Raw genomic sequence first — 10266 nt, forward strand, 5'->3', positions numbered from 1 at the left:
AGGTACACCTACCGGGATCTTAGGAAGGCACTTCGTCCGCGAGCATCCGCAGCCGATCAGACTGCGCGAGGCCCATCACGGTCGAGAAGAACAGGAAGAACTCCTGGGCGCATTCAGGCATCACGGCGCGAGGGCCAAGGGATGCACTGGTGAGGGACACCCGAGGATAAAAGGGGAAAAGTTGAGCCTCTTATGGACTGACCTGATTAACACTACACCCTGTATGCTTCATCCGATGCCAGTGCTTATGTAGTTACATTGTATATGTTGTGTTGCCCTATTATGTATTTTCTTTTATTCCCTTTTCTGCCCATGTATTTAATGATCTGTTGAGCTGCTCGCAGAAAAATACTTTTCACTGTAACTCGGTCCACGTGACAATAAACAAATCCAATCCAATCCAATCCAATCATTGCACGTCTCACTGCTTCCGGCCATCCACTCGGTGAAGGGAGTTGCTTTTGCGATGGAGGAAACGCAGCTGCCAACCTGGGCGCAGCAAGATCCCATAAACAGCAATCTGATAAACGAGCAGATAACCAATATATATTTTTTGTAGTGACTTTGGCACAGTTACCAGAGAGGGCCGGAGCAGCCGTACCCGTCGATGCCCATCTTGCAAATAAAAACAGGACAAAACCAGGAAAAAGGTGGAGTGCGTCGGCTTGGCTCGTTCCAGCATGGAAAGATTCCTTTCTCATGCCATCCTCGCGCATCTCTCCGTGTTACAAGGGGCTGGTTTAGCACAGGGCTAAATCGCTGGCTTTTAAAGCAGACCAAGGCAGGCCAGCAGCACGGTTCAATTCCCGTACCAGCCTCCCCGAACAGGCGCCGGAATGTGGCGACTAGGGGCTTTTCACAGTAACTTCATTTGAAGCCTACTTGCGACAATAAGCCATTTTCATTTCAGGGAAACCGGCCTGTCAGACAGTCTCTGCGGGAGTCACCCACTGGCAGCAGCGGGGAGCGGAGACACAGGAGCACTGTGTCCACAGCACCCAAACTTAGCAGGTGCATCTGAGCGGCTGGGGAGGGGATCCCGTCAGAAGGGCCCCATTATGATTTTGTGTACAGTATGTCTTCCGAGTACCTCCACCCCACCCATAGTTTGCCCTCAGGTATTGCTGAAGACCGGTGGCATTATTTTGACAAAGAAAAGCAGAGGGGTGGGGGGTATTCGGAGTGTCCCGGGGCCAGTAATTACCCCTCAACATCACCAAACAGGTCATTATCAAAACTGTGTGGAAAACGGGCTGGTACATTTCCGACATTGCAGCCGTGACTCCACTCCAAAAGTGCTTTATCGCCTTTAAAGCCCTTTGGGACATTCGGAGGGTGTGTAAGGCGCCATATAAATGCAAGTCCCTCTGTCTGTCACAACTGTCTGCCTTCACCTTTACACTGATTCTTCTGCCAATTTTTAATGAGTCTGGTCTTCCATTACCCAGGACGACCAGCGATAGCGCGCGGGGCAGGAGGCTAGTTGTGGTTTCGATAAGGGAATTCTGATCTTTGTAAAGAGAGGTTGGACCTTGTCGGACTTTAAACCCTCAACTGAAGCGATACACACAGCTCAGGGAATTTGACACCGCCAAGAATTATACCACCCCAGAAACCTATCAAATTGGCTTTTTTACGCCCACAGTTTGCGATAATGGGAGATGCCTTGACAAGGGGGTTTTGTTTCTAACTCATCAGACGGTGCCCAAAGGTTGGAATGAACCTTCCTGAAGACTTCCGCAGCTGAGAACCATTGACTTTTGGGCTCTTTTTGGGAGCCCCAACGGAATTTGTTTTGGACCAAACCCAGTGTGGGGTGACAAAGGAAGGAGTCCCCCCGGGTGTGTATGGAAAGGACCAGTGGCAGTGGCCAGGTTGCGAAGGATCCTCTGGAGCAGCGGCAGAGAAGAGAAGGAAGAAGCAAGATGGCGACGGATGGAGGCCAGACAACATGGGGCCCGGACCTGCAGGAATTCCTCCGACGATGTGTGGAGGAACTAAAGGAGGTGCTGGCGCCGATGTTATTGGCAATCGATGGGCTAAAAGAAAGGCAAAAGGCCCAGGCAATAGAGCTCCGAGGGGTGAAGGGGAAGGCAGCTGAGAACGAGGATGAGATTCTGGGCCTAGCGGTAAAAATGGAGACGCACGGACTTCCGGGTGCGGCGATGACCAGCTGAGTCGCACGTTTCGGCAGCTCCCTGTGAAACGGACTTTTGGGCTCTTGATAGGAGCCCCAACGGCAATTTTGACGGCTAAAAACACTGTGCGGTAAACCAGAAGGGAATCCCCCCTGGATACGGATGGGAAAAGGAGGAGAGAGTGGCCAGATTGCAGTGGATCCTTTAGAACAGCGGCAAGGAAGGCAAGCAAAAACCAAGATGGCGTCGGAAGGTGGCAGTTTAACATGGGGCCCTGAACAACAAGAGTTCTTGAAATGCTGTGTGGAAGAGATCAAAAAGGAAATGAAGAAAGAGCTGTTGGCCCCGATACTACAGGCGATCGAAGGGCGAAAGGAGGAACAAAAGACCCAGGAGCGGGAGCTTCGGGTCGTGAAGGCAAAGGCAGCCGAGAATGAGGACGATATACAGGGCCTGGTGGTGAAGACGGAGATGCAGGAGGCACATCAGAAACGATGTGTGGAAAGGTTGGAGGCACTGGAAAACAACGCAAGGAGGAACAACCTGAGGATTCTTGATCTTCCTGAAGGTGTGGAGGGAGCGGGCGTCGGGGCATATGTGAGCACGATGCTGCACTCGTTAATGGGAGCGGAGGCCCCGGCGGGTCCGTTGGAGGTGGAGGGAGCATACCGAGTGATGGCGCGAGGACCGAGAGCAGGAGAAATTCCCAGAGCCATAGTGGTGAGATTCCTCCGTTTTAAGGGTAGAGAAATGGTCCTTAGATGGGCGAAGAAAACTCGGAGCAGTAAATGGGAGAACGCGGTGATCCACGTTTATCAAGACTGGAGTGCGGAGGTGGCGAGAAGGAGGGCGAGCTTTAATCGGGCCAAGGCGGTGCTTCATAAAAAGAAGATAAAATTTGGAATGCTGCAACCGGCAAGACTGTGGGTCACATATCGAGGGAGGCACCACTACTTTGAGACGGTGGATGAAGCGTGGACTTTTATTGTGGAAGAAAAACTGGAATGAGCGGGTTATTAAAAAGAACGTTCGAACAAAGTGGTGGGGCGAATGTGGGGGGCAAAGAGGGGTTTTATGTACTAATCCTGCGATGTGGTAACTTTTCTCTCTCCCACAGGTGGTGATGGGGGGAGGAGGGGAGGTGGAGGAGATGGGGCGTTGGCCATTGGGGGCGGGGCCAAGGGAGAAGCGCGGGCTTGGTTCCCGCGCTATGATAATCATGGCGGGAATAGAGAAGCAGGAAGGAGGGGGCGTCGCACGGTGCGAGCCGAGGTCACGGGGGGAAGCCGAGGTCAGCCAGAGTTTGCTGACTTCTGGGAGCAACATGGGGGGAGTAATTACGCTAGCGGGGGATCTAGCGGGGGAGGTGGGAGGGGGGAATTACTGGGTTGCTGCTGCTGGGGAGAGGGGGGAGCTGGTATGGGAGAGGATGGGCGGGGGGGCACCACCTGGGGGAGATACAGCTGCGTGGGAACCGGGTGAGGAGCTGGAAAAAGGTGATGGCTAATCGACAAGGGGGGGGGGGTAGGAAGCCCCCCAACTCGGCTGATCACGTGGAACGTGAGAGGGCTGAACGGGCCGATAAAGAGGGCACGGGTACTCGCACACCTTAAGAAACTTAAGGCAGATGTGGTTATGTTACAGGAAACGCACCTGAAACTGATAGACCAGGTTAGGCTACGCAAAGGATGGGTGGGGCAGGTGTTCCATTCGGGGCTAGATGCGAAAAACAGGGGGGTGGCTATATTAGTGGGGAAGCGGGTAATGTTCGAGGCAAAGACTATAGTGGCGGATAACGGGGGCAGATACGTGATGGTGAGTGGCAAACTACAGGGGGAGACGGTGGTTTTGGAAAACGTATATGCCCCGAACTGGGATGATGCCAATTTTATGAGGCGGATGCTAGGACGCATTCCGGAACTAGAGATGGGAAAGCTGATAATGGGGGGAGATTTTAATACGGTGTTGGAACCAGGGCTGGATAGGTCGAAGTCCAGGACTGGAAGGAGGCCGGCAGCAGCCAAGGTACTTAAAGATTTTATGGAGCAGATGGGAGGTGTAGACCCGTGGAGATTTAGCAGACCTAGGAGTAAGGAGTTCTCGTTTTTCTCCTATGTCCATAAAGTCTACTCGCGAATAGACTTTTTTGTGCTGGGTAGGGCATTGATCCCGAAGGTGAGGGGAACGGAGTATACGGCTATAGCCATTTCGGATCACGCTCCACACTGGGTGGACTTGGAGATAGGGGAGGAAACAGGAGGGCGCCCACCCTGGAGAATGGACATGGGACTAATGGCAGATGAGGGGGTGTGTCTAAGGGTGAGGGGGTGCATTGAAAAGTACTTGGAACTCAATGATAATGGGGAGGTCCAGGTGGGAGTGGTCTGGGAGGCGTTGAAGGCGGTGGTTAGAGGGGAGCTGATATCAATAAGGGCACATAAAGGGAAGCAGGAGAGTAAGGAACGGGAGCGGTTGCTGCAAGAACTTTTGAGGGTGGACAGACAATATGCGGAAGCACCGGAGGAGGGACTGTACAGGGAAAGGCAAAGGCTACATGTAGAATTTGACTTGCTGACTACAGGCACTGCAGAGGCACAATGGAGGAAGGCACAGGGTGTACAGTACGAATATGGGGAGAAGGCGAGCAGGTTGCTGGCACACCAATTGAGGAAAAGGGGAGCAGCGAGGGAAATAGGGGGAGTGAGGGATGAGGAAGGAGAGATGGAGCAGGGAGCGGAGAGAGTGAATGGAGTGTTCAAGACATTTTATAAAAAATTATATGAAGCTCAACCCCCGGATGGGAGGGAGAGAATGATGGGCTTCTTGGATCGGCTGGAATTTCCCAAGGTGGAAGAGCAGGAAAGGGTGGGACTGGGAGCACAGATCGAGGTAGAAGAAGTGGTGAAAGGAATTAGGAGCATGCAGGCGGGAAAGGCCCCGAGACCGGATGGATTCCCAGTCGAATTCTATAGAAAATATGTGGACTTGCTCGCCCCGGTACTGACGAGGACCTTTAATGAGGCAAAGGAAAGGGGACAACTGCCCCCGACTATGTCTGAAGCAACGATATCGCTTCTCTTAAAGAAGGAAAAGGACCCGCTACAATGCGGGTCCTATAGACCTATTTCCCTCCTAAATGTAGATGCCAAGGTCCTGGCCAAGGTAATGGCAATGAGAATAGAGGAATGTGTCCCGGGGGTGGTCCACGAGGACCAAACTGGGTTTGTGAAGAGGAGACAGCTGAACACGAATATACGGAGGTTGTTAGGGGTAATGATGATGGCCCCACCAGAGGGAGAAACGGAGATAGTAGTGGCGATGGATGCCGAGAAAGCATTTGATAGAGTGGAGTGGGATTATTTGTGGGAGGTGTTGAGGAGATTTGGTTTTGGAGAGGGGTATGTTAGATGGGTGCAGCTGTTGTATAGGGCCCCAGTGGCGAGCGTGGTCACGAATGGACGGGGATCTGCATATTTTCGGCTCCATAGAGGGACAAGGCAGGGATGCCCTCTGTCCCCATTATTGTTTGCACTGGCGATTGAGCCCCTGGCGATAGCGTTGAGGGGTTCCAAGAAGTGGAGGGGAGTACTTAGGGGAGGAGAAGAGCACCGGGTATCTTTGTATGCGGACGATTTGCTACTATACGTGGCGGACCCGGCGGAGGGGATGCCAGAAATAATGCGGATACTTGGGGAGTTTGGGGATTTTTCAGGGTATAAATTGAACATGGGGAAAAGTGAGTTGTTTGTGGTGCATCCAGGGGAGCAGAGTAGAGAAATAGAGGACCTACCGTTGAGGAAGGTAACAAGGGACTTTCGTTACCTGGGGATCCAGATAGCTAAGAATTGGGGCACATTGCATAGGTTAAATTTAACGCGGTTGGTGGAACAGATGGAGGAGGATTTCAAGAGATGGGATATGGTATCCCTGTCAATGGCAGGGAGGGTGCAGGCGGTTAAGATGGTGGTCCTCCCGAGATTCCTCTTTGTGTTTCAGTGCCTCCCGGTGGTGATCACGAAGGCTTTTTTTAAAAGGATTGAAAAGAGCATCATGGGTTTTGTGTGGGCCGGGAAGACCCCGAGAGTGAGGAAGGGATTCTTACAGCGTAGCAGGGATAGGGGGGGGCTGGCACTACCGAGCCTAAGTGAGTATTATTGGGCCGCTAATATTTCAATGGTGAGTAAGTGGATGGGAGAGGAGGAGGGAGCGGCGTGGAAGAGATTAGAGAGGGCGTCCTGTAGGGGGACTAGCCTACAGGCTATGGTGACAGCCCCATTGCCGTTCTCACCGAGGAACTACACCACAAGCCCGGTGGTGGTGGCTACACTGAAGATTTGGGGACAGTGGAGACGGCATAGGGGAAAGACTGGAGCCTTGGGGGGGTCCCCGATAAGAAACAACCATAGGTTTGCCCCGGGGGGAATGGATGGGGGATATGGAATGTGGCAAAGAGCAGGAATAATGCAACTGAAAGATCTGTTTGTGGATGGGAAGTTCGCGAGTCTGGGAGCGCTGACCGAGAAATATGGGTTGCCCCAAGGGAATGCATTCAGGTATATGCAACTGAGGGCTTTTGCGAGGCAACAGGTGAGGGAATTCCCGCAGCTCCCGACACAAGAGGTGCAGGACAGAGTGATCTCAAAGACATGGGTGGGGGATGGTAAGGTGTCAGATATATATAGGGAAATGAGGGACGAAGGGGAGACTATGGTAGATGAACTAAAAGGGAAATGGGAAGAAGAGCTGGGGGAGGAGATCGAGGAGGGGCTGTGGGCAGATGCCCTAAGCAGGGTAAACTCGTCGTCCTCGTGTGCCAGGCTAAGCCTGATTCAATTTAAGGTGTTACACAGGGCGCATATGACTGGAGCACGGCTCAGTAAAGTTTTTGGGGTGGAGGATAGGTGTGCGAGGTGCTCGAGAAGCCCAGCGAATCATACCCATATGTTTTGGTCATGCCCGGCACTACAGGGGTTTTGGATGGGGGTGACAAAGGTGCTTTCAAAAGTAGTAGGAGTCCGGGTCGAACCAAGCTGGGGGTTGGCTATATTTGGGGTTGCACAAGAGCCGGGAGTGCATGAGGCGAGAGAGGCCGATGTTTTGGCCTTTGCGTCCCTAGTAGCCCGGCGCAGGATATTGGTAATGTGGAAAGAAGCCAAGCCCCCGGGGATGGAGACCTGGATAAATGACATGGCGGGGTTTATAAAGCTAGAGCGGATTAAGTTCGTCCTAAGGGGGTCGGCTCAAGGGTTCACCAGGCGGTGGCAACCGTTCGTCGAATACCTCGCAGAAAGATAGACGGAATGGGAAAAAGAAGGCAGCAGCAGCAGCCCAGGTCCTGGAGAACAGATCGAGGAGAAAGAACCTCCGGATTCTGGGTCTCCCCGAGGGAGTGGAGGGAGCTGATGTTGGGGCTTATGTGAGCACGATGCTCCATTCGCTAATGGGAGCTGAGGCCCCCTCGGGCCCCCTGGAGGTGGAAGGGGCTCACCGGGTCCTTGCGTGGAGACCCAAGGCTGGAGAACCACCAAGGGCGATAGTGGTGAGATTTCACCGCTTCACCGACAGAGAGGCTGTTTTGAGCTGGGCCAAGAAGGTACGGAATAGCAGGTGGGAGAATGCGGTGATACGAGTGTATCAGGACTGGAGCGCGGAGGTGGCGAGAAGGAGGGCGAGCTTTAATCGGGCCAAGGCGGTGCTTCACAGGAAGAAAATAAAGTTTGGGATGCTGCAGCCGGCGTGATTGTGGGTCACGCACCAGGGCAAGCACTACTGCTTTGAAACATCGGATGAGGCATGGACCTTCATCCAAGAAGAGAAATTGGACCAGAACTGAGGGACTGATGCTGTGGGGGAGACAACGAGGTTGATGTACAGAAATGTAAATTGGGGAATGGGAGGTTCACAGTATCGGGACGATAGACAGGGTTTTCTTTTCTCTTCTGGATGGGGGGACACTGAGAAATGTGGGCACCGGTGGAAAAAGGGACTGAGGGGGGGACGGGGAATGGGGGAGCTGCGCCGCCTGGGGGACGGGTGGGTGCGCGGGACCTGGACGGGGGACTGGCCTAGAATAGGGGATGGCTAGTCGGCGGGCCGGGGGGGTGGGGGGGGGGGGCAATCCGGCTGATCACGTGGAATGTGAGAGACCTAAATGGGCCGATTAAGAGGGCCCGAGTGTTCGCGCACTTAAAAGGACTGGAGGCAGACGTGGTCATGCTTCAGGAGACGCATCTGAAGGTGGCGGATCAGGTTAGGTTAAGGAAAGGATGGGTGGGACAGGTGTTCCACTCAGGGTTGGACGCGAAAAATAGGGGGGGTGGCGATACTGGTGGGGAAACGGGTGTCGTTCGAGGCTAGGAATATAGTAGTGGACAACGGTGGCAGATATGTGATGGTGAGTGGCAGATTGCAGGGAATGGAGGTCGTGCTGGTCAACGTATATGCCCTGAACTGGGATGATGCGGGATTTATGAAGCGGATGCTGGGACGTATCCCGGACCTGGAGCTCGGAAGCCTGGTAATTGGGGGGGGGGGGGGGAATTTCAATACTGTGCTGGAGCCAGGGTTAGATCGGTCTAGATCCAGGACCGGAAGAAGGCCGGCAGCGGCCAAGGTGCTTAGGGGGTTTATGGAGCAAATGGGGGGAGTGGATCCGTGGAGATTTGCTAGGCCGTTGGCCAAAGAATTCTCCTTTTTCTCCCATGTCCATAAGGTATACTCCCGGATAGATTTCTTTGTTTTGAGCAGGGCACTGATTTCGAAGGTGGCAGGAACGGAGTACTCGGTCATAGCCGTTTCAGACCATGCCCCGCACTGGGTGGATCTGGAATTAGGAGAGGAGAGGGAACAGCGCCCACTCTGGCGACTGGATGTGGGACTGTTGGCGGATGAGGGAGTCTGCAGAAGGGTGCGGGGATGTATTGAGAGGTACCTGGAGGCCAATGATGACGGTGAGATCCAGGTGGGGGTAGTATGGGAAGTGCTGAAAGCGGTGGTTAGGGGAGAGTTGATCTCCATTAGGGCTCACAAGGAGAAAAAAGAGGACAAAGAAGGGAGAGATTAGTGGGGGAGATTTTGAGCGTGGATAAAAGATATGCGGAGGCCCCGGACGAAGGACTATACAGGGAGAGGCGACGACTCCAGATGGAGTTCGACCTGCTGACCACAGGGAGGGCAGAGGCACAGTGGAGGAAGGCACAGGGGATGAGATATGAATATGGGGAAAAGGCGAGTCGCCTGTTGGCCCACCAGCTTCGTAAGAAGATAGCGGCGAGGGAATTAGGGGGAGTTAGGGATGAAACGGGAACTACGGAGTGGAGAGCAGGGAAGGTAAATGAGGTGTTTAAGACCTTTTATGAGAGGTTATATAGGTCCCAACCTCCGGAGGGAAAAGAGGGGATGCAACAGTTTCTGGACCAATTAAGGTTCCCGAGGGTGGAGGAGCAGGAGGTGGCAGGTCTGGGGGCGCCAATCGGGGTGGATGAGGTGACTAAAGGGCTGGGGAACATGCAGGCAGGGAAGGCCCCGGGACCAGACGGGTTCCCGGTGGAATTCTACAGGAAATATGTGGACTTGTTGGCCCCTGCTGCTGGCGAGAACCTTTAACGAGGCCAGAGAAGGGGGGACTCTACCCCCGACAATGTCGGAGGCGACGATATCACTAATCCTGAAGCGAGATAAAGATCCGCTGAAATGTGGGTCATATAGGCCTATCTCACTCAATGTAGACTCCAAACTGTTGGCAAAAGTGCTGGCGACGAGGATCGAGGATTGTGTCCCGGGGGTGGTGCATGAGACCAGACAGGGTTTGTAAAGGGGAGACAACTGAATGTCAACGTGCGATGGCTGTTGGGGGTGATAATGATGCCCCCCAGCGGAGGGGGAGGCAGAGACAGTGGTGGCGATGGATGCAGAGAAGGCATTCGATAGGATAGAGTGGGAGTATTTATGGGAGGTGTTGAGGAGGTTTGGGTTCGGGGAGGGGTTTGTCAGTTGGGTCAGACTCCTATATGGGGCCCCAGTGGCAAGTGTAGTCACAAACCGGCAAAGATCGGAGTATTTTCGGTTACATAGGGGAACAAGGCAGGGGTGTCCCTTGTCTCCATTACTGTTCGCGCTGGCAATTGAA

The 10266-nt window shown here is 53.6% G+C and overlaps 1 protein-coding gene across 1 annotated transcript in view; it reads right to left on the bottom strand.

The window, feature by feature from the left end:
- The window catches only part of map3k10 (mitogen-activated protein kinase kinase kinase 10), a 268683-nt gene that overhangs the window by 237368 nt on the left and 21049 nt on the right, over nucleotides 1–10266 (bottom strand). The window lies entirely within an intron of this gene.

The sequence above is a fragment of the Scyliorhinus torazame genome, chromosome 25 (assembly GCF_047496885.1).
Source record: "Scyliorhinus torazame isolate Kashiwa2021f chromosome 25, sScyTor2.1, whole genome shotgun sequence".
NCBI classification, from domain to species: Eukaryota; Metazoa; Chordata; class Chondrichthyes; order Carcharhiniformes; family Scyliorhinidae; genus Scyliorhinus; species Scyliorhinus torazame.